This window comes from Cynocephalus volans, chromosome X (assembly GCF_027409185.1).
Source record: "Cynocephalus volans isolate mCynVol1 chromosome X, mCynVol1.pri, whole genome shotgun sequence".
Classification (NCBI taxonomy): domain Eukaryota; kingdom Metazoa; phylum Chordata; class Mammalia; order Dermoptera; family Cynocephalidae; genus Cynocephalus; species Cynocephalus volans.
The window spans coordinates 167133897-167160107 of record NC_084478.1 but is presented as its reverse complement, the minus strand read 5'-3'; the positions used below and the strand labels follow the sequence as shown (position 1 = coordinate 167160107).

Here is a 26211-nt window from a genome sequence, read left to right as displayed (position 1 = left end):
AAGGACATCTTGCCTTATATCTTGCATTAAGTATCTGGAATACTAGCTCAGATGCAGGAACAGGTCTTAATCTTCGCATTAGTTTTCAATGTGGAAAATTTAGGTTTAGGGGGAAAAGAGTATTGACCTTGAAGAATTAAAAATCTCTGGTTGCTTTCAGAGGACAAATACAAAGCTAAATGTGATTATTCAGAAACGTTTTATTAACTCATTCAAGAAATATTTGAGAGCCTACCGTGTACTAGCTGTTCAGAGATAAAAGTAATGGACAAGACTATAGGCTCTTAGAAAATATTTCACAATTTATGTTGTGACTGTGTAGTAATAAAACACTAGGTTACCAAAATTTAGTTGTAACTTGATGGAAATTATTACTAAGTAAGTAAAAAACAGTGTGGGTCACTGCAATGTGTGAATTTAAAGTGTCCAAATTACAGCGATGAATATGTTACCTCATATTTTATTTTCTCTGTAAATTATGTGTTTAATTTTGACCTCCCAAGTGAGTATTTGTGGAACTATGACTAACATTTTTACAGAGCTATAAAATGCTTTAATTTAAAAGTCATGCTAATCCACACAAACTAAAAATTTCCCAATAAACCAAAAACGCACTGCATAAAAATCTCTACTATTTCACTGATTCTAAGATGCACATTTTCCCCTAATTAATTTCTGTCAAGTAGTCAGATATCTTGCAATCAATAGCTTCTTACAACTATAATTGGCAGTGGCTTTTTCTCACTTGGTTGCACATAAAATAAAAGTGCATTTCATAATCAATTACATCATAAGGGTTGATGAAATGCAATTAGAGAAGCTAAAGGTTCTTGCAAAGTTTAAACCTTTGACAAGTAACCAAATGTTACAAATGAATCAGCCAGTGTCTGGGATAATAAAGTAGGTGTCTCAAAGCAATCCTATTTTCTTATGTACTCCCAGATTTCTAAGAGCACTTCAAATTTCTCACAGTCATCTGAAAAAAGAAAGAAAACAGGGTGACCTGTAACACAGGGCAACCAGATTGCTGTTACAATATCTATGGGGGATTCCAGTATTTGGATATATGAACCTAAACATAATGTCTCATTGAATTATGAAAATAATATAAATCTGCATATTTCATTAGGTGCAAAGCACTTTCTCATCAGTGATCTCATTAAATCCTTTTTATATCCCAGGATTAGAAAGGGAAGTTTTCATCTCCACCCTACAATGATTGAAAGAGATTCAATGATTTGCACAAGATCACAGGGCCCAGGTTTTATAAGACTGGAGGGAGTGAAAAGCAGCAGAGAAAGATTTAGAACCAAAGTCTTTGAACTCAAAGGCCACACTGTGCACTTCACCACATAAAATTTTTGGATTAAAAATTTCCTGAAATATAAATTTCAGCATGTAATAATTCCAAGCCAAACCCACTGTACCAAATATCACTGTTCAGAAAATATTTTGAGGTATTACATACACACAGCAACATATACTAACTCAACATGTATAAGTCAATGATTTTTTAGTTATGTTTATACTTGAGTAACCCCCATCCAGATCAAGACAGAATGCTTCCTGCGACATGCTGAAGGAAGGGCCCTAACCAATGAATGTAATGACCTACGATATACAGTTCTCTTATTTCTTCCACTACAGATTAATTTGACCTGTTTTTGAATTTTAGATAAATAGAAACATACTGTATATATTCTTTTGCTCATTATTATTATTATTATTTATTATTATTATTATACCTGATATCCATCGTGTAATTGTGTTTAACAATCATTTGAAGTATTCCAATTTATGAATATACCATAATATATTTATCTATTCCATTTGGGTCATTTCCAGTTGGAGGCTATTACGAATGTTATGAATATTCATGCACATTTCTCGAATATGTATATAAAACGAGTACAATTGCTGGGTCACAGAGAAGGCTTAGTTAAGTACTAGACACCACCAAACAGTTTCCCAAAGTGGTTCCAACAATTTACAATCCCTCCAACACTGTTGCTACATATCTTGGCCAACACTGCGTATTATCGGTATCTTTAATTTGCTATTTTCCTGGGTGTCATTTTAATTTGCATTCTTCTGATAACTAAGGTCGCTGAGTACCTTCTGATATGCTTAATATTAAGGCCATTTGGATATGCTTTTTTGATAAAGTTCATTTAAAATTTTGTCCATTCTTATTAAAACTGGATTGTGTTTTCCATCTCTTAGTGCTGTCTATTGATGAACAGAAGTTCTTTAATGAATTTAAATTTAAAACAATATTAAATTAATGAATATTTTCTTCTTTGGTTAGTGCTTTTTGCATCTTGTCCAAGAAATCTTTGCCTTTTCTAAGGGAATTTTCTTCTTTCCTTCTAGATAATTTATTATTTTAGCCCATTTCATTCTATAATCCACCACAAATAAATTTTGTGTATGGTTTGAAGTAAAGGTTCAAGTTCATTTTTATTCACACAGATATCCAATTGATTCAGCACCATTTATCACCCTTTCCCTCAGTGAGCTGCTGCGTCAGCTTTGTAGAAAAATCAGGTGACCCTACTTGAAATGGTCTGTTTCAGAACACCACACAGTCCACTGCTCTGTTTGTCTATGTTTACATCAGTACCATTGTCTTAGTTACTGTAGCTTTTTATAAAGAGTCAATTTCTGGTAATATAAACATTTTAATTTTTATCTTTAAAATTATCTTGGCTAATTTAGGCCCGTCAGCATTTTCAAGTATGTTTTAAAACTAGCATGTGTCTATCTCCTTCCCTGCCCCCCAGACTTGTGGGTGTTTTAATTGGGAATGAATAGGTAAGTCAAGGGATAATTGACATTTTAACAATTTTAAGTCTCCCAAATCCATGAACATGATAGCCTTCCTTTTATTTAAGCTGTCATTTATTTCTCCCAGCAATGTTTTGTAGTTTTTAGTGTGGCGATCTTGCCCCTTTTTTATTAAATTGATGGGGGAGGGCTGCTACTGTAAATGTTTTCTTCTTTCACTTTCCAATTGTTTGATGTTAGTACAGTAGAAACCCTTGAACAACTCAGGGGTTAGGCTCACCAATCCCATCCCCACATAGTCAAAAACGCACATAGAACTTTTGACCCCCCCCAAAAAACTTAACTACTCACAGCCTACTGCTGACTGGAAGCTTTACCAAAAAATTGTTGGTTAACACATATTTTGCATGCTATATTTTGTATTATATACTGTATTATTTTTTCTCTTTTTATTATTTTGAATTGTATACTATATTCTTTTTTCTCTTTTTAATACTGTATTCTTTTAATAAAGTAAGCTAGAGAAAAGAAAACTTTATTAAGAGAAAATCATAGGGAAGAGAAAACTGCAAGAGATTACTTTTTACTAAGACAGGCAATTTACTGGTGAGATGAACTGCTCACTCAGAGATGAAAAGCACATGGCAACACTTGAGCTCTGCAACACTTGAGCTGAGCAACACGTCATCACACCATAATAGGCTACAAAATGTACTACAGTTCACTTTATGCAGTTATGATTTATTACTGAATCTTTATGTTTGTTTACATTTCTCTGGACTCAGAATGGCACAATGTACAGTTTGTAAGTGTTTAAGTTTTGAATATTTTTAACTTTTTATAATAGATTTGTATAAATTTTATGGCTGTAATGTTAAAATAGACTTATCTACATACACTCTATGTAGTTATGACATAGCTAACTTTTTCTGAATTTTTTTTTATTTTTGATATTTCTAGGCTATGCAGTTTGTGAGTTTTTAAAAACTGTCACAAACCCGGACATATTTATTGGAAAAAAAAGTATGAATGGACTCAGGCACTTCAAACCCATGTTGTGCAAGGGTCAACTGTGTAGAGAATTATAACTGATTTTTGTACACTGTCTTTGTACCCTATTGTAATAGCTTGTAGATTTCTTTGGATTTTCCAAGTGTACCATCATATCATCTTCAAAAACAGTTTTATTTCTTTTCCAATACTTTTAACTTTTATTTTTCTTCTTCACTGAAATTGGCCAGGAACTCCAGGATGATGCTGAATGGAAGTGGTGCTACTGGTGTTCCTGAATTGGGGGAAAAAGGCATTCAGTACTTCACCACTACGTTTGATAGCTACAGTTTTGTACATTTCATCATCTTGAGAAAATCTGGACTCTGTAAGAATTTTTATCATGAAGTGGTGTTAAATTTACCAAATTCTCATCCATTGAAATAATCATGTTTCCCCCCACCCCCTTTATACTGTTTATATGATTTACCTTGAATGATTTCTGAGTGTTACGCTAACCTTGGATTCCTAGAATAAACACCACTAGTTTGTGACTTACTATTTTTCTTATACCAGGGTAGTTCAATAAGTTTGTGGGGAAATAGAATTAAAATACAAATCTTCCCATGAGCTTTCTGAAGTACCCTCATATATACCAGGATTCAATTTGCTAATATTTTGCTCAGGACTTTTGGGGCTGTATTCATGAGGGATATTGGTCGGGGATTTCCTTTCTTTGTTATTTATTCATCAGATTTTGGCATAAGGGATTTGCTGGCTTCATAAAACAAGTTGGGAAGTGTTACCTTTTTTCCTATTTTCTTAAGAGACTGTATAAAACTGGCATAACGTCTTTAAATGTTTACAGTCACCAGTGAAACCATATAGGCCTGGAATCTTCCTATTAAGTAGTACTTCAAGTACAAAAAGTTATAAACATCTAACAGATACGACTATTCAGATTTTCTATTTTTTGTGTCGGTTTAGCCAAAATGAATTTTTCATCTAAATTGTCAAATTTATTAACATTAAGTCACTTATAATATTTTATTGTCCTTTAAAAAACATACATGCAGAACTTTTCCCTGAACCACCTGAGAAGAGCTTGCATGCATCATGATCTTTTACCCCTTAATACATCCGTATATATTTCCTAAACCTTCTCTAACATAGCCACAATATAAGTTACCAGAATAAGGGAATTTAACATTAATACAAATCCTTAAAGAATATACTATAATTTTATGAACTCTCCTAATCATGTCCTCTATAGCTTTTTCTTTCCCTCTACTACAAATCAATCCAGGATTGCATTTTTCATTTACTTGTTCCATCTCTTTAGTCTCCTTTATCTTTCCTGATATTGGTAAATTGTTTTCTTTTTTTGTTGTTGTTTAATCAGTCTTTCTAGAAGCTTTTTTAATCAGTCTTTCTAAAAGGTTATGAATTATACTAAGCTTTGCAATTATTTCATTTTAAAAAATCATACATCTACTTTTTATTTCATTGATTTGATTTTGCCTTTATTTCATTTTTTTCTATTTTATTATAATTTGTTATTCCTCTATTGTCTTAAAATAGAACTTTCCATTTTATTTTTACTCATATACACATTTAAAGCTATATATAACCTAAGCATTACTTTTTACCTGCAACTGCACAAGTTTTGACATATTTTTATTATTTAGTTCAACATGTTTTACAATTTTTGTTGCTATTTCTTCTTCGACGCATGAGATATGTAAAAGAATATTAATTTGCACCTACTTGAGGATTTTTCAGTTATGTTATTGATTTCTAGCTGATTACCACTGACGTCAATTTATCTGAAATTTGCTCTATGGTACAGCATATGGTATATTTTAGTAGCTGTTGCATGCATACTTGCAAAGGATGTATATCCTGAAGTTGCTGGGTGAAGTGTTCTGTGTGTGTTACCCAGGTCAGGCTGGCTGTGTTGTTCAAATCTATATCCTTGTTTTTTTCCTGCATGTTCTACTAGTTACTTAGAGAGGTACATTAATCTATTACGGTTGTGGTTTTGTCAGTTTTAATCTTGTAGTTCTGTCTTTTGTTCCTTTTTGTGTTTTAGACCCGTATTATTAGATACATAAAAAAAAAAAAATTAACATTATCGTTTGGGTGAATTTATCCTTTCAGCATCATACAATACCTTTCTTTATCTCTAGTGATATTTCTTGCCTTACAGTTTTTTCCAGCGTGAGTATAGCCAACCCAGGTTTCATATTTTTTAACATGTGCATGATACTTCCCCCCCTCCTTTTTTTTTAACTTACTTACCTGTGTCCTTCAATTAAAAATATGTCCCCTGAAAACAGTTATGTGGTTGGATCTTCTATGCTTTGTCTTCATTTCAATGTTTGCGCTTTTACATTTACTATACCTACTGGCAGTTGCATTTGAGTCTACCATTCTGTCATTTGTTTTCTTTGTCCCATCTGTTCTGTATTCCTTTATTTCTCTCTTGTTGAACCTCTTTGGGGTAATCAATTATATTTTATTATCCCATTTTCTCCTCTCCTAGCTTTTTAGCTATATATTCTTTTATTTTCCACTTAGTGGTTACTCTAGAGATTACAAGTGCACTTTTGACTTATTACCTCCCCACAGCGTTTTGCTCTACAGTTGTCATATATTCTTTCCACATATTTTAAACCCCACCAGCCACAGATACTATTTTAAACAGTCAGAATTAATTTATATTTATTCACATTTATCCCTACAGTCATTCAATACTTTCTGTAGGTCTTTGCATTTATCTGGCATCATTTTCTTTCAACATGAAGAATCTCCTTTAGTATTTTCTACAGCCAGTCTATTCACAATAAATTTTCACAGCTTCAGCCTGTCGTTATTTTGCCTTCACTTTTGTTGACTTTGTTCACTGGATTAAGAATACTAGGTTAGCATTATTTTTTCCTTTCAGCACTTGAAAGAGGTCACTGTATTGTCTTCTGGCTTCCACCATTTCAGGAGAGAGATCAGCCATTATTTTTACTATTGTTTCCTGAAGGTAATGACTTCTTTCTTCTGGCAACTTTTAAGTCTCTTTCTCTTTGATTTTTAGCAGTTAAGACTATAATGGGTCTCAATACAGTTTCCTGTGTATTTACCCTGCTTGGATTTCACAAAGCTTTTTAAATCTGTGTTTTGATATCTTTCTTGGTTTGGGAAAATTATGGGTCAATATTTCTTCTATCCCATTGTATATCTCCTGTCTTTCTGGGACTCCTATTATACATGTTAGACCTTTCCACTGTGTCTCAGGTCTCTCATGCTTTTTTCTTTATCTTCTCTCCATTTTTTCCTCCCTCAGCACTAGATACCTACTAAACTCTTTTTTTCTTTTTCTTTTTCCCTCTTGATTTCTGATCAGTTCAGTTCTGTTAGCATGCCCCATAATATTTTGCTGCGTGAAATACTAGAGTATGGATGAAAAAATTATGAAAGATCTAGATGACATCTTCCTCCAAAGAGAACTGCTTCCTTTCAGCAACAGAACAGAAATGACTTGCCCACATTTTCTTGAGGGCTGGTCTATTTCAGTTTTGCCCTCCATCTTAGGAAGTGGCCATGATGAGGTCTTGAAGGAAAACCCAGTATGTGATAAGGCCCCTCCAGCTTCATAGGGTTTGAGCTTCAACTTGTGACTTTCTGGTACGAGGGCAATGCTGAAATGTCTGCTCTGTTCTTCAGCTTTCCAGCTGTTTCCTACTGAGTTTCTTAGAATCTTCTCTTGCACGTGTGTACGTCTGAAGCCAGTCAATGACTTTAAAGAGACCTGACTGCAGATTTTAAGTTTAGATTCTATGTGGTTCCCTCCTCTCCTGGACTTTGGTTTCAACCACTTTAGCGGCCCCAGACTTCCACCTTCCCTCCTTAGCACAATTACACTGTCAGTTTCTTTTTGGTATTTATTCCCTTATGCCACAAACTAAGAAATGCCTCCGGGAAAATAGCCAGGGTGACTAGTGAGCTCATATTGTGTGCTTCCCTTCTGCTCAAGATCAAACCCCTCGAAAATTTTGTGATGCTTGCTCTTTCGCATTGGAAAGGCTGCTGAAGTAGAACAGTGAGGTACAAAAAATGTGAATTATTGGGTATACACTTGAAATTTAGATGATTATCTAAAGAATTTTAATGAATACCTTGCCCAGGACCAGGCACCATGGGTCTGAACCCCATTATTTTACCTGACTTAGTCACAAAACTCTGTGGGATTGCCCAGGTTTCCTGACTCCTAGTACGGTAATCTTTCTACACAATGTTGTTTACATTAGAAAGGTGGAAAAACCACACCCCAATTCAGTGAACTAAGGCCTAAAGGTCAAATGTGGCCCAGTGCCAGGTTTTGAATTGCTTGTGATGTAAGAATAATTTTTACATTTTTCACATGATTGGGAAAAAGCAAAACAAAAGAAGAACAATACTTGTAACACATAAAAATTACATACAATAAAAATTTTAGTGTCCATAAAGATTTCTACTGGAACACAAGCATTCTCATTCATTTCTGTGTTATCAATGGGCACTTTCATGCTACCATGGCTGTAGAGTACTTGTGACACAGAGCACATGTTCACACTGCTTCTCAGCATATTACAAATTGCCAAGATGCAGTTATACTCTCACAGTATATTGAGTGTCATGCATTTTTCTGTACTGCAACATTTTATTTTTATTACCCCTGCATATTCATGTCAAAGCAAGAAACGCAAACTTTGAATATTGTGCTTTTAAGACAAAATGGAATGACGATTATTTTGTTATTTAATTGGAAGTTAAGCATTATGTTTATTATGCAACAACACTATAGCTGTGCTAAAAGAATATAATATATATTGACATTATCAGACTAAGCACTCTTCACAACATTTCTACTTCACAGGAATGCAATGGTTGGAAAATTTTTTTTTAATTTAAAATGGAATATCATCACAGCAGAATTTCCTCATAAAAATAAAAACTTTTTTAAGACTATTAGCCTTTCTGTAAGAACGGTGCTTCAATAGTTGGGAACAACATTAATAAACAATTAAAAATAAGACAAATAATTCTGAATGGTTTTCCTCGGTTCTTGGTAAGTTGACACATATTACCAATACTTCTAGGTGGTTGTTTATTAGAGGAGCCCATGCTGAATCTTAAGCAAATGGAACATTAGCCTCTATGAATAGTATTTGTAGAACTACAGGGAAGAATATTTTCAAAGCTGAGTAAAACCAACTCAGTAAAACGTGAAGTGCAATTTGCTAAGACATGTTACAACTGATGGTGGAGAAAATGCACATGGAGCAGAAAAAGATATAGTTGACAAATTTTTAAAAGTTTGTGAAAACGTATAAGGTGTTTAAAGTCTATGGTGCAGTTACTCTGTGGAAAAATATCTTAATCTATCACGTGTCACTGAACCAGTAGTATCAACGGTGGGCTTCATTTGCTCTCATGAATGCAACCATTTTCAGTTTTGTGAATATTTGTCATAAAATAAAAGCTGACCATCCCCACCACACAGTTCGGTGGCTTCGCAGCAATAGTTTGTTGTGATTTTTATGTGCTCAGGGCTGATACTGAGATTTTTCTTAATGAGAAGAATCATCCTCAGTCACTTTTACCAAACACAGAATAGGGTTAGAAATTAGATTTTGTTGCGAAACTGACGTTTCTTCATGAGTTCAACCACAAACTGTAAGGAAGCAAAAGCAACTTATAAGTGAAACTGACATTGCCCCTAAGTCATTTTGACAACTAGTACTGTTCGAATCACAAGCACGCTGCTGTATACATTTCCCATGCTGCAACAGGTTAAAACAAGTAAGGTCTTCATTCCCACACATATTTGCAGCAGATATGTTTTTCAAGCTCAAACTATAGCATTCTTCAGACGTTGATGCAAGGTCAGAAGAGATGTGCACGTACCAAATCCATTAACTGTGCAGTTGAGGAGCTTCCACCTAACCCTCTACTGAAAGTGAGTAATTTGCAATGTAAGGACATGCTAAAAGGTAAATAAGGCACAATTCTATAAATACTCTCCAAGTGATGAGTATGCTCAACTGCAGTCATTTACTTGTGGACTGATATTCGCCTCTGACAGCACCTATCTGTATGAAAAGAGACCTTCAAAGACGAAATACATGAAAGCTCATTACAGACGAGCATCAACAGATGATCACTTGTGATCAGTTTTGATGACAGAGAACACTGAGCATTGAACCACAATTAAGGAAAATGTTATCCTCTCCCCAAAGAATTCCATTCTTCTCATGATTAAAGAAAACTGCCTTCAACCATTATACTTCAAATTTTGTATTTGTTTAAAAATTATTCCAATGCAGGTTTGTCTTTTAAATTTCAAAGGGTATATGATATGTTTCTGTATCTGTGTGTATGTGTGTGTATCCTAAATTTTATCTTTCACTAACTGTAGTGGATTGAATTATGTCCCCCAAAACTCACTGAAATTTGAATTGATTCCCCCAAGGTTTATGTATTAGAAACTTAGCCCTCACTGGGACTGTTAAGAAGGTGAGAAATCCTATTATGGTAATTGAAGGTGGAGCCTTGAAGGGTGATTGGATTGTAGGACCGTGCAGTAGTGAATGGATTAAAAATGGTGGTCAGGGGTGTGGGTCTGAGGGCTTTAAAGGAAGGGGACAGTCAGTCTGTCTCTCTCTCTGCTCTCTCTGTTTCCACCATCTTGCAATGTAAGACCTCTTGGTCACTGTCACCACCAGCAAACGGACTATGGACTTCCCAGCCTCAGAAACTGTAAGGAATAAATTTCGTTTTCTTTATAGATTACCCAGTTACAAGCATTTTGTTATAAGCAATGGAAACGGAATAATACACTAACCATCTGCTTTCTCCAGCAAGTTCTTATTTATAACCACCTTCTGTAAAACAGAAAGGATGACAAGAAAAAAGAACTTATTCCAACACCTATGCACATCTGCCTCATGAAATCATAGTAATCTTCATTAAGATTGATATTTTAACTCCCACTTCCTCTACCCTCACACCCCCAAGATTCACTCAAGGTTACATACTCATTAATGGCAAAGTTAAATTAAATCTAGATTTCCTAAAAAATTTTTCTGGCAATTTTCCCATATTTAGAATGAAAGTCTGCCTTTAAGCAACAAGAAGAAAAGTAAAATTTTTACAATTGGCTAAAATGTTGAATTTTCATTTTCACTGAAAGAATTCGGCAGCTGCCATACTTTCAATACATCTTACGTCTCCCTAATAGAAATAATTAATGTAGATTCAGAGCCCATAGATCACCTTGAGGAGCTATGTATATAATATCTCAGATTATCTGTAATACTTGTGTATGTACATGAATATTTTTTCTGAAAAGGCTGATGGTTTTCCTGAATTCTCAAAGGGTCTGTGATTCACCATAAGTAAATAATCATTCCAAGTGTACTGGTAAACAACCAGTACAATTGAGAAAAGAGTTTAAATGTAACAGGTGAAGGCTAAACATTTCAGGATTAGAGGAAGGAATGTCCTAACCCTAAAGGATGAGATTTTTTTTTTCTTTTTTTTTTACTGTGTTGACATTTGCATTGATGGTGCAAAAGCAATGGAGAGCAAAAGCAGTGGTATGTTGGGCCGGCCCCGTGGATCACTTGGGCAATTGTGGAGCTGGCAGCCCCGAGGCCCCGGGTTTAGATCCTATATATGGATGGCTGGTGCGCTCACTGGCTGAGCGAAGTGCGGAGGACACCGAGCCAAGGGTTATGATCCCCTTACCAGTCAAAAAAAAAAGTGGTGGTACCTTAACACATATCGTCAGTGGTACCAAACTGTATGGGTAGTCACACAATGTTCACTATTACACCATTGCAGAGAAACAAACAAAAAAAAAGCCAGCTTCACTTAAGAATGTCCTTGATGAAGAGAGAAAATCAATTTTATTCAGTCTCCAACCTTGAATACATATCTTTTTAATACTCTATACGATGAAGTGGAAAGTCCCCATAAAGCACTTGTGCTGCATACCAAAGTACAATGGTTGTCTCAAGGAAAAGCACTCACGTGAGTGTTTTAGTTCCAAGCTGATCTGGCCACTTTTCCCACAGAACACCTTTTTTATTGAAAACCACAACTGACAAACTATGGTTATCCAGACTTAGATAATTTAAAAATCCCTGGAAAATGAACAAAGTAAGCCTGTCATATCAATAAAAACAACTGATAGCATTTACTGCCAAAGATAAAATTTAACATTTAAAAGAAATTAAGATTTTTGAAACCTTGTATCTAGTGCCATGAACCTATTATCTTCTCCATACTTAATGACTCTTCGGATGAGATCTTGTAATATTAACAAATATGATTTTTTTGATATATTGCATAATAAGATGTATCAACATTTGGACATCTGCATAATTCAGCCAAGCCCGTATTTTCCAAATGACTGATGCATGCCACAAAGTCATATGTAAAATCCACTTAAAGTACAAGAAAGATCAATGGATTTTAATGAAAGAGAACAAAAAAATTTCTGGTATCACTTCAGATTCTACATTGCAACCAACTCAAAAAAAATTCCATTTGCCTCTTTTTGGTATAATAGAGAATACCTACAATCATCTAAAAAGCCTATTAAAATACTCCTGCCTTTTTCAACTATATATCTGTATGAACAGACTTTCTTCATGTACTTCAACCAAAACAAGGTATCAAAACAGATGAAGCAAAGTGGAGATAAGAATTCAGCTGTCTTTTATGAAAAATAATAAAAAAATATTTGCATAAATGTAAAACAATGGCACTTTTCTAACTTTTTTGTTTTAGAAAAGTTAATTTTTCATAAAAGCACAATTTATGCTAAAATGTAATGTTACTTTAAATGAATTAAATCGATATGTTTAAGTTCTCAGTTTTAATTTTTAACAGCATTGATAAACTCACGTAAATAAAAGCTCTGACCTCAATTCTTTAATAATTTTTTTTATTGTGGTTAAATATATTGAACACAAGAATTGCCCTCCATTCTTTTTGAAAAGTATGGGGAAGTTGATTGTAAAGGGGTCCCAAGACTCAAAGTTTGAGATCCACTTCCCCTAGTCCCTAGCCAAGTCCCTAGCCAAAGAAAGCATGCAACACATCTCCTAAAATCACTTTTCATCATGTTGTTGTGCCTAGAAACCTCTCCCTGTCAGCACCAACAGTGGTATGTCAAACCAGACAATAAACTCTGGATAACGGGAACAGGAACAAAATTTTCTTATGTACTTACATATGAATGAAAATGGTGGTTGTATACAATAAACACAAAGGCTCTGCAAAAAAGAGCCTTCTCAAAGATTAGTATGGGGAAGGTCCAGTGCTCAGCAGCATAAAGAGCCCTCTATTACCTATTTCGTAGCTCAGGTTTGCACTAAGCAATAATGACAGCTAACATTTTCTGAGCTTTTATGTGCCAAGAATTACTTGAAATAATTTACCTTTTTAATCCTTACAGAAACATTATGAAGTAGGCACTTACTATGATCCCCAATATGCAAAAGAAACGGGCAGAGCTGAAATTAAAACACACACAGAACCCGTATCCTTAACCCATTATACAACATGAACTCTCACTGTAGCAATACTTACTGATGTTTCCTGAGTAAGCACTTAATTGAGTAAATACCTGATATCATTCAGGATTCACATAACTATTGAAGTTTGGGTCTAAAATTCATAATATCTATTCCTTCCTGTCATAAACTCTAATTTAATCTAGTGGTTCTCACTGACATTTGCAAATTCCTCACTAAGAAGTCTGCTCCTTTTCTGTCACTACTTTGGCTCAATTATTTGATAAATACACAACACAGACAAAACCTACAAGCACCTATTGAAATACCTTCTCAATTTAATATTGATAAAATTTTAATGAGCTATTATAACTGCTAGATATGTAACATTAGACAAAGCTATGCAATATCAGACACTTTTAAACTTCTTTATTATAAAAAGTATTAACTTTTGATTTCTCTAAATCTTGAAAATAGGAGGTAAGATTGGGGGGAAGTTTAAAATTACTTAAATACTCAAAGCAAGAAAGTGTTTGGGTCACCCTGTAAACTGACCAGGTGGGAACTTCTGCTGCTCAGAGAAATTCTGATTAACATTCTTGAAATGAAATTCCTTTATGGTAAAACAATCTGTGAACAAGATGTGTCAAAAACACCAAATTACATAGTGTGGGCATGCATCAAGAACCAAAGGCAACATTCCCTCCATGTTGTGCATGTAACATACACACTTCTACCTGTCCTTGCACAGATGCAGGTAAATTTGGGAAGGGAGTGGGTGGGTTGAGGCCAGTGATTTTCAGGAAGGTTATGCACACCCTCGTTAATCACTGTGCTACACACATAAGTGCAGAGGCAGAATAAAGGACAACTACCACTGACCTATTTTCTATTGCCTGACAAGTACACATCTAGACCAAGGATTCACTACCTCTATCAAACCAGGAAAAAATTGCCTACTGCTTATTTATACTTACTACTTGTTATTTATACTTATTTAACTTCAGAATAAGTTTCTATACTTTAGTCTTCTACTTCTATTTAAAGAACGAACTCTGTCTCCATTATAATATTTTCACCTTGTCAATCATATGGAAAATTTCTGTTATAGATTGTTATTTTAGAGAACATGGTTTAAAAAATTACATTTTATCTACAATAACCACAACTTCAGAGGTGACCTGATTCAATCTTGGAAGTAAGGTGGTGTTGTGTAGGGAGAAAGTAGAGTTGTGACCTTGATCTCTTTCCCCTTCCTACCATCACTGATCCTCTTTTTCTGGGAAGAATAAGCCTTGAAATGCCTATTTACAGCTTCCCGAGAAGGAGTGGTCGCAGACTGAGGGTATAAGTTTGTATCCAATCAAAACTAAATCCTAGAAGACTCACTGGGAGTCCTTCCACCACTACCACACCATTAAGCCTACTGACATTAATGAACCATTCTTCCCTTTGCCCCCCTACATCCCAAGACTTCCAGGATAACCTTGGTTTCAGAAATAGTGCGATTTTGGTCAATATTTCTAAATATCTTGACATTCCTATATTATTCTACTTCTGTTAGAATTGTTTGAGAATGCATGCCATTGGAATGCATACTGTTAAATGATAAATGTGGAGAATAAGATATGAGAGGAAAAAACCTAATAGATATAATTTACTCTCTTACTCACTAATCCTAAATCTTAATGTAGCCCTGTCTCTACACTCAAATTTAAATAGATGTCTAAATCCCAATGACTCTTATCTTGGATTTAGACATTTACCAAAAAAAGTCTATTTCTGCATTCAGAAAGCAAAATAAAAACAGCCCTTTGTGGGATTACTCAGTTGGTTAGAGCACAGTGTCCACAACCCTAAGGCCAAGGGTTCAGATCCCCAGCACCAGTCAACCTACCACCCCCAAACATAACACCTCTGGGCTACTTCAAACTGTTTCCCTCACTTGATGGAACTAATTACTAATTGATGAAAAAACATTCTCCAAATCAGTTAAATAATATGCCACCACCTTTACGCCTGCCTCCTCTACCCTCTCAGCCGGAAGAATCAAGAAAAGAGATAAAGTATGCCTCAGGTGATCTCCTCTACTCCTAAACCTGCTCTTTTCTAAGAGGTCTGGCTCTGGATCTACATAAAACACTTTTTGTGCAAGTCGAGGATGTCAGAAGCAACTAGTACTTCCTTCAAACTGCAAAACCTTTAGACTGCTGGGTCAGAATTAAACAATCAGTAGAGAGGCTTTAAAAAGTCTGGCTGTTCCTCAAAAGGTTAACATCAAGTTACCATATGACCCAGCAATTTCACTCCTAGCCATATACCCAAGGGAACAAAAACCTGTACACAAAAGTTGATGGCAGCATCATTCACAAAAGTCAAAAAGGCAAAACAACTGAAATGTCATCCACTGATGAATGGATTAAAAAAAAAGCGGTATGTCCATACAATGGAATGTTATTCAGCCATAAAAGGAATGAAGTTCTGATACATACTACAACATGGATGCACCTTAAAAACATTAAAATAAACCAGTCATACAAGACCATATATTGTATGATTTCATTTATATGAAATGCCCATAATGGAAAAATCTGTACAGAAGAAAGTAGGTTAGTATTTGCTAATGGCTAGGGGGATGTCGGGGTGGAGAGGGGGAAGGAGATGAAGGGAAAGGGGGAGTGTCTGCAACTAGAATCAAGATTGGGGTTGTGTTGAAAATACACTAAAGCTGATGGTTACACAACTCTATGGATATAATAAAAACCACGGAATTATACATTTAAAATAGGCAAACTGTATGGTATGTGAATTATATCTCAATAAAGCTGTCATTTAAAAAGTGGGGCTTTAATGTTATTTTATTAATCTATTTCATTTTTCTTTCTTTCTTTCTTTTTTTTTTTTTTTTTAAGATGACCGGTAAAGGGATCTTAACCCTTAGCTTGGTGTTGTCAGCACCATGCTCAGCCAGTGAGCGAGCCGTCCATCCCTATATAGGATCCGAACCAGTGGCCTTGGTGTTATCAGCACCGCACTCTCCTGAGTGAGCCACGGGCCGGCCCTTATTAATCTATTTCATTCTTCAAAACCATTCTTCTTTTTTTAACCTTCAAAAGGACACAAAGGAAATTTTCCTATTGCTTAATCTGTTAGCCTAACTAAATCTTAAAGAGGATATGATCCACAAGAAAGGAAAGGGAGATATACCCTAAATGATCACAGCAGTTCCACAAATTTCAGACATTCGACAGGTCAAGCCCAAGGTTAAGTGAAAAATGGCTTAAAAAGCAAAGCAAGAACAAATATCCCAAGATATTCATAAAGCTATTAGTGGGCCAAAAATATAAACACAATCATATTCTGCCATGGAATTTTATACAGTGCTAAAAGTCTACAACTCATAATAGTCAAGCTCTGCTTATGGGCAACATGCTAAAAAAAAAAAAAAACTTTAAGAAAACTAGTCTATTCTATAGCGAATATCTTTTGAGATACTTCTGAAGACATTTCAACAACAAGGACAGATGTTCAGGATATACTACTACATGAAAAATTAACCCATAAAGCTACATAAAGAATATCTTAGTGATATGAAATAAACACAAAAATATGTCAAAATTTCAACAAGGGTTTTCTCTGGAGTGTGGAATTATAGAAGACTTTTTTCTTTTATATTTTTTTATTTCACAAGTTTTCCACAAGAATGCCTGATTTTTACAATCAGAAAAAAAAGCAAATCCTAAACACTAAGTTTCATGTTATCAAATACGTATTATACAATAGACATGTATTAATTATCATCAACTGGTAAAGCTCAGTTTTTAAATACTTGGATCAAGTCTATGATTGAGAAAAGAGCTGGCACCATCTTAATCACTCGGCAGTGGTTTTCTATACTAAATTCCTCCCAAATACATCAGATTCTACTCATCCCATTTCACTTCCTCCAAAATAAACTCAGCATTTATACTTTGAACAACGTTCCCCAGGTTATTTCTGCTATATTCCAAACGCCCATACAAACTTCTTTCAAAATCACTGATCATTTATACCTTGAACAAAGTTCCCCAGGTAATTTCAAAATGCCCATACAAACTTCTTTCACAATCACTGATCTAACTAAAAAGCTTTTACTGGATGTTCCATGACACCCATACAAACCAGCTTCAATTTAAATAATCAGTCAAAAGCAATATGATAAGCAATGAGAATGTGGTAGCAGAGTCTCCACAGGACATAAAGTGGTAGAAGTCTTTGGTTTTCAGTTCTAAGTAAAACTTTCTGCAAGAAAATATAGTGGAGGATTATGCACTATCTGAATAATACATCAGTATTTTTGTTTTACTTTAAATAATAGCATAAATTTATTTAGACATCCTAAAGGCACTTCGAAAATACTGCATCAATGATATGCCCAACTAAAAAAGAAAAACATGATTCAATTCAACATGTCACTGAAAGTGTCACAGCTGATCGGCAATTTGATAGGGTAAAAAGGAAAAATAACCAGGAATATGTTGTGGATTTACAATCAGCATTTGAAAATGCGATCAAGTCCTGCCGAAGTTTTTCCTCTAATGTGAAGAAATTCTGGCCAAATTCTGGCTTCTACTTCCATTTAACACTAAAAATAAAAACCGAACCGTAGCTACATGGGTACTTCAAAATGTTCATGGAAAGATTCACGTATTTTTCAATTCTATTTTTCCACAAACTTTTGGAAGTATCCTCGTATTCTGCGAGGTAGCTTTACAAAACACCAACACTTGAATCTCAGTTAAGTTTAATTAGAATGTAACAGCTTTGAACATAAAGACAACCAAAAATTTTTTTCTTGGAAGATCAAAAATAATTACTAGAAAATCCAAATCTGCTTTAGACAAGTCTTTGAGTAGGTCTAGATTTGGTAAGGAGGGGAGTATCACGGAATATTGCTGAGTCTCGGGGAGGCACTGTCAAACTAAATATGCTCTCACAGGATCAAGAAGCAAGTGATGAAACTCTTTACTGAGCAAGTGTGTGAACAAAAGAGGAGGCTGCAAAAAGGCCCAAAGTCACTCGTTCAAACCGGGGAGCTCCTTGAGTGACGAGATTGTGTCTTATCCTTGGATTGCTGGTGCCTGGCACAGAGGAGGTCAATAAACACTTGCTATATTAGAAGAGGAAAATATGTCTAGACTGGAATTCTCACGAAAAAAAAAAGAAAAAAGATTGTCCAAAACCACAACCGAACATTTAATTTGAAATCACAAAAACACTTAGGCTACTTTTCCCAGTGTCTTTTTTCCCAATAACCCTGAACGAACCAATAGTGAAGTTTTAAGTATCTGTAATCATAAAAAGCTGTGTCCGACGTAGGTTAAAGATCAAACATTTTAACTCGCATAAATCTGTGTTTTAGGCCTATAAAGTACACAAATATATGTAAAATAAAATATGAAGTTTAGATACAAACACCAAATTTAAAAATATTTAAACTCACAAGTGAAGTTTAAAATGTATTAAAAATAGTGGTAGGCCTAAACTTTCCCAAATGTGAACAAGAAATAAAAATTTTAAAATAACTGTATTTCCCTCACAGGACAACATACAATTACAAAATATAACTTTTTTCAAAGCGGATTTCTCACAGACTCAGCAAGATGTTCCCATCTGTTAAAGACACAACGTCATAAGCAGTGAACACTGACTGCAGGCAGCAGGGGCCTCCCGGGCATATATAACTTGATAGTAAAGGAAAAGGTAAGTAAGAGTTCCTGGTAAAACTTTTGCTTCCTATTCAGTTTTATGTCTGCTGGAAAGTTTTCACATCTGGAGGGAATATACCGAATTTATTTACACAATGGGTACACACAGAAATGATGTTTTAGATACCAACACACTAGTTGAACATAGGAACTAGTCCCTCAAGGACCACCACCAAATCATAAACCTTCTTTGAGGATTTTCCAAAAATATAAGCACATACTGTTTCACTGTGAAAAGCAATTTTTTATCAGGTAATTTGGAGGAAAATAACAGCAGTACATGTGCAATCCTTCGACGGCATCTGACAAAGAGGACTCGAAATTGTTTAAAATGGCTTAAAATTCTTTTCTACACACTCACGAAACAATGAATGATGACGCAAATTTTAGGATAAAGGGACTCTTTGGCAGAAGAACGCGTTTAACTTTGAACGACGTCCTACAGTGAATCAATACATATATAACTCCTGGCCTCTCCATCCCTTCCCACCTTTCCTCCCAGCAACATAAAACTACTCAGTGGAAAACATGAGAATAGGGTAACTTCACATGCTGCGAAGACTCGTAAATATCGCATAAACACGAAAGGCTTTAGAACCTGTACTAAGTTTGTACAGAAATTAAACTCTGCTCAAACCTGTTCACTTTTCAAACCGCAAAGCCAATCCCTTCGGCAAACCTATCTATACATTTCTTATTTCTCACGTGCATCTTCAACCCGATCAAAGGTTTTCTTTTATACTTTTTTTCCAGCAAGTAATAGATACGAAGTAAACTCCCGCTCATTTTACCCTTTCTTTAAGAGCCTGTTCTACGGCGTCGTATGAAAATGCAGAACAAATACAAGTCCTCTTGAGGAGAAGATTTTTTACAAAATTCACTCCGGAACAACAATCGCAGGCAACCGAGGGCGATGCACCCAGAGCACAGAGAAGAAACGCACCTTCCGGGGACATACACTAAGCCCAGCGGCAGGCAGCCTCGCACCGCCCTCCCTGGAAGGGTCAGCAGAGGCGAGCGCGGAGGCGACGGGCGGAGGCGACGGAGCTCCGGCCTGTCTGCAGGGCTGCCTCCCGCAGAGCGCTCCTCGCACACGCGGGTCCGGTCGGCGCACCTCGGCCCCCGAAGGTCTACAGGACAGGGAAAGAGTTTAGAAACATTCCCAGTTTGGGTCCTGTCTTAATCCCAATATCTCAATTGTGTCTAGAAAGGCTGAGGCCCTGACAAGGATGTATTAGTGAAAAGGAGGTCCCAAGAACCTAAGACACGAGCCCAATGTCACGAACCGCGTGTTGCTCAAGGTGGACTCTCTCCCGACATCTTAAGACTCACCAGACGAAACCTGAGTTCCAGTGCTGAGAAATAACACAAGCTAGTTTCTAGTGGACCGATCCTCAGTGGCCCAAGTGTCCACACATACCTGCAAATCCACAAGAGCTGCCTTGTGGGGTTGAGGCTTCAGGTGTTTTGATTTTGTATTTGTTTATAGTGTAACGCAATCAGACGAAATTAGGACAGCCTTCAAATATTCATACATCACAATAGCTTAAGAAACTATTGGTTTTTAAAGTGATAATCATACTTTTAAGAATATAAAAATTTTATACACTTATTTAATTTAAAATTTTGAAAAACTGCCAAACAGGTTTCCTAAGAGTCTGTACCATTTTCCAGTGCCACCAGCAACATGGGAGAGTGAAAAAAAAAAGCAAAATTTTAAGTAGTCACAGTAATGGTAAAAATGTAATCTCGGGCATCTAGATATGTGTGAGAAACTTTTCTACTATTGATTTTAAAAACATGGCTTTCTCTTCTCTGAACTGCATCCGTGGGGCCACACCAACCTTCTAGTCAACAATAACTCCACTTGGCCTCGGGCTTCAAAAATTCCAAGTTTCGAGGTGAACACTCACAAAAAGCCCACCGATAAGAAATATAAGCATACATAAGATTGGTATAATGTCCATCCTAATTATATTCCTGACCAGTACATGAATTCTGACAATGCTCCCTATATCATTAAAAATAAAACCAGGTGAAGGTTGAAACCCAAAGAGATTATTTTCCACCTGTTTCACTTGAACCAAATGCTGGCAAGGGTGTGGAGAGAAGGGAACGCTCCTGCGCTGCTTGTGGGGCTGTAAATTAGTAGAACCACTATGGAAAACAGTATGGAGGTTTCTCAAACAACTACAGATCAATCTTCCATACAATCCAGCAATCCCACTTCTGGGTATGTACCCAGAGGAATGGAAATCATCATGTCGAAGGGATACCTGCACTCCCATGCTCATGGCAGCACTGTTTACGATAGACAAGATATGAAACCAACTGAAATGTCCGTCGATGGATGACTGGATAAAGAAACTTTGTTATATATACACCATGGAATACTACTCTTCCATAAAAAAGAAGGAAATTCTCCCATTTGCCACAACATGGATGAGCCCGACGAAACTTATGTTGAGTGAAATAAGCAAAGCACAGAGGGATAAATACTGCATGTGCTCACTCTTAAGTGGGAGGTAAGAGAGAAAGAAGGAAGGAAGGAAAGACCACAGTGTTGTGTTGGACTTGCAGAGGGAGAGAGCATACCTAGAGATACAAAGTGGAGTGGGGGAAAGGGGACAGGGGCAGGAGGGTGGGCAAAATTGGGTGGGGGACACGGGGTACAAATGCAATTTGTGGTAATGGACATGCTGCCAGTATGGATCTGGCCTTCACATCTTGGGCTTCACGGGTGAAAATCTGCTCTGTATCTCATGAATATTCATAACCAATAAAAATAGAAGATTGTCATTATGCTGACGTTCTGCCTCCTTCTTCCCTAGACTTACACATGTCATAGTTTCAGTGCCCTGTTCACACCTGCCCCCAGGATAAGAATGGATCAGAGCTTCTCTCTCACCTGTTCATCTTGAGTGGTGGTTCCCTAGGCCTGGTCTATTCTCCTCAGGCAGAAGCCCATGTGGCAGTACTGCAATGACCAAGAGATGACAAGATGTTTCCAATGACCCTCCAAAGAGAAATGTGAAAACAGCTTTCATTCACCACATTGGCGGTGGAGCTAAACCCTTGCAACCTACTGATTGAAGTTCTAAAGTTAGCCAGGAGGAAACATTTATAGATTAGACTTTAAAAAATTAAACAATGTGGCTGTAGGACACTGCATTACTGAAGCCCAGAGAAACAACATGGAACAGCAGTGCTTTACCACCTCCCGTGACTCAGAGGGTCAGGCCACACCCTTTACCTGGGTCACCAGGCCCTCCAGGCCAGCCTCTCTAGACCCCAGTCTCCTGCCCTCTGTTCCAGGGCCCTGAGCTATTCTATTCCTTTTTTCTCACCTGAACATGTGCTTGTGTTTATCCTGCTGCTTGGAGTAAACTGCCTCTCTGACCCTACCCAGCCCCACTCCCCCAGCCTACTGAATTCCTCCTCATACGTCAGATCAAAGTGAAAACACGCTCTCCTCCTCCAGGAAATCTAACTTAACCACTGCCCACCCGAGCCCAAGGATGACGTGATACATTATATGTGCCTGCAGTTGCCTGTATTTTTCCTTCTCAGTGCAATTGTAATCACTAGCTCAACTTCTCACAACAAATTGTCAGCTCTGTGAGGTCAGGCACACTTTACATCTTGGTCAGCACTCTATTCCAGAGCCTAGACAGACGTGTGGCACACAGCAGCCAGTTCTTTAAATCTGCCTGCAAAGTATGAATGAGGGCAAGACCAAGTGTCTCAGCATCTGAATGCTGCTCCTAACTCCCCTCTGTGGTCAGGTCTATAAGGGTACAGGGAGGGCAGAAGAGTGGGCCTGCACAGAACCCATCCAAACTCAGATGGCCTCTGGCCAAGCCTGGCCCTGCCCTGTCCTTTAACCCCACTAACCCCTCATCTGTATGCAGTTCACCTCCACTCGTATATGGGGCTCTTTGGAATCCATGACCTTGGCAAGGTTGTCTGTGCCTTCATTTCCTCATGTGTGAAATGGCGAATAACAATACCCACTGGACAGCTCAGTTGTGTGGATTCAAGAGGTTAATAGCTGCAATGTGTATAGCACCATGCCTGACACAGAGCAGGCATTCAGCACATTAGGATTTATTATTTATTTGTGTATTTGCTGATTGTGAGTCTCACCCAGTAAACTAACCTGTGAATCCCAGAAACACCCCTGTGTTGGTATTTTCAACACAATGCCTGGATCCACTTCCCCACCCTTCTACTCTGTGCCTAAACCACCTTACTAGTGGAATCCAACTGTCCCCCCACTTCTCACCTGCTCCCATGCAGCTGACCACAGCTGGACACAACACACAACCCTGCCCCAGGGTCTTATTTAGATTCATGACCCCCGAATCTCACATGGGCATTTTATTCTCTTTAACGATCTTCCTACGGTTTCTGATCCAATTGTGCTTTTACTCTCCAAGCTGAATTTTTTTCACTTCCCCCCATCCTTCCCCACCTCCCACCTCATTGAACTATGTGATAAACTGATGCTTGTATGCATGTGCATATGTGTGAGCATGTGTGTGCACAAGTATATGATCTTTTAGGACATACTGTATAGTGAGAGGGATATTCACAGGCTACATGGTGTCATCTACTGTCAAGAAGAGCCTGTACAATTCTGTAAGATTTTTTATGGAGAGATGGTTTCAACAAATTTCTTGTCTGTCTTAAAAAAGGTTCAGTTGTCCCTGATGTGCTGGGAAGACTCTGGGAAGTGGTTCAGGAATGTCTCTCTGTAGGAGTAGACAGAGCTTCTGACAAACTGGCTCATGACACTGTGCTTTTAAAATGGATTCGTTAAGGCAGAATGTGTTGAGTGAAAGTTCTGGAAGCATTTTAATGTTATGCTTTGTTTTGTTTTTACTACATTCAGAAACATATCTCTGGTGTATACTGGCCAGCGCATGGATTTTCTCTCATCATTAGAGTCTGCGGCAGTTATTAGTGTTATTGTTGTTTTTTCTATTGATAAATATTTACATACATTAAAATGTACCCTTTAAAAGTGTACAGTACAGGGGTTTTTAGTATAGCCACACTTTTGGGCAAACATCTTCACTACCTAAGTCCACAATATTTCCATCATCCCAACAAGAAACCCAGGTCCTATTAGCAATCACTCCAAATTTCCCCCTCCCCACCATCTGCTCACCCCCTGCATTCATGCGATCTACTTAAGTAGTAGCTAAGTAGTTCAGTAGTTAAGTTTCGGAGGAGTAAAATGTTGTATATATTATATGTGGACTTTTAACTACATGGGGAGTTGGCACCACTAACTGCAGTGTTGTCAAAGGCTCAACTGTACTTTTTTTCTCTAAGGATTTGCCTGTTTTGGACATTTCATATAAATGGAATCATGGGACATGTGGCTTTTTACATCTTGTTTCTGAAGTTAACCATAATGTTGTCAGAGTTTATCCATGTTGTAGCATGTCTCAGCACTTTATTCCTTTATATGGCTACATTATTCATAATAGTCAAAACGTAGAAACAGTTTACAAAACATACGTTTTCAATTCTTTTGAGAGTGGAATTGCTGGGTCATATGAGAACTCATGCTTACATACTTGAGGAACTGCCAACCTGTGTTCCCTGGTAGCGTCATTATTTTATGTTCTCAGCAGTGTATGAGATCTCCATTTTCTTCATATCCTCACGAACACTTATTTTCTTTTTCTTTCTTAATGTATTTTTTAATTTCTTTCTCTCTTTTTTTTTTGATCATAGCCATCTTAGTTGATGTGAAGCAGTATTGCATTGTGTAATAATTATTTGCATTTCTCAGAAGACTCATTATGTTGAGCTTTTTATGTGACTGTTGGTCATTTCTTTATATTATATGAATAAATGTCTATTCAAATTTTTTTGCCCAGTTTTAATTTTTTTGTATTTTAATTGTTGAGTTTTATTTTTATTCATTTACTAGGTACTTAGATATTTTAGTTTTGGCTTTTATTGGATTGCAAGTGATTAAATGTTTTCTACACTTGACAATACCATTTGTTTACAATTTTCTGCTACCCAGGGCTTGCAAAGTAATAGACAGAACTCATAAAGAAGAGTAGATTTGCATGAATAAGGACTTTTATTTCTATAAACAGAGTGATAACGAAGTACCATTAGAAAAAGTGTACAGACCTTAGATTTTTTAAAGTAGATTTTGTGTTGGTCATCCAATACGAAAGCATATTTCAAAAACTACCTGGGACATCAAGAAAGCCTTTGGTTATACAGCATTTGTGTTCTGCACCCTTTAGTCTCAATTTCTTTGAGTGTGTGTGTGAGAGAGGAGGAAAGTTGGGATGTGTGTGAGTGTGTGTGTGAGAGTATGTGAGTATCTGAGTGTGTGTGTCAGAGAGAGAGAGAGAGAGAGAGAGAGAGAGAGAGAGAGAGAGAGAGAGAGAGAGAGAGAGAGAGAGAGAACGTGCAGCAAGTTACAACTTAGATCATTTTCCCAGTGGGTCACTGGTCCTCACAGGTACCTGAGTCAGCTGTGCTCTGCTTGGGTGGCAGGACTATGGTGATTCCATTCCTAAGCTGGTGACACAGAGGGGTCATCTCTGGGGCTCTGGAGCACTGAAGAGAAAACCAATCATCTCTCTCAATGTTGCTTGGGCATGGCAGGTTCCTTGGAAAGACTATCTGAGTGGCAGCCAAAGGCTCCTCAAGGCCTAAGAGGCCGAAGCTGAGGGAGACCGGAGTTCCTATAATGCCTTTTTCTGACTGGACTGAGAAGGCACTGTGAATTATTTCCCCTTCCCAGCATAAGAGCCAGAGGCCGTACACTCTCAATCCTAGTGGACTTTCAGTGACTCTGAAAAAAAAAAAAAAAGAGAGAATGTTAGCTAATGGTCCTATGCAAGTGACATGACATACATGTGTCTTAACCAAATCAAATAAATAGCAGCTCTTTGCTGAAAGCCAGAGCTATGGATTGCTTGGGCATTCTCTTCACTACCCTTCCCCTCCCACCCAACGGCCGAAGCCTTTTACAGAAGTCATCAGCAGCATGCATACACTAGCAAAGGCCACTGCGATATGTCACTCTCGGGCTTAAGAATTCGCTTAAGAAAAAAGACTTTGCCACGCACGTGAAACACACTGGCTGT

At 37.0% G+C, this 26211-nt stretch overlaps 1 pseudogene; it reads right to left on the bottom strand.

Moving 5' to 3' along the window:
• Positions 1–26211, bottom strand: part of LOC134368534 (serine/threonine-protein phosphatase PP1-beta catalytic subunit-like) — a 45230-nt pseudogene that overhangs the window by 17486 nt on the left and 1533 nt on the right.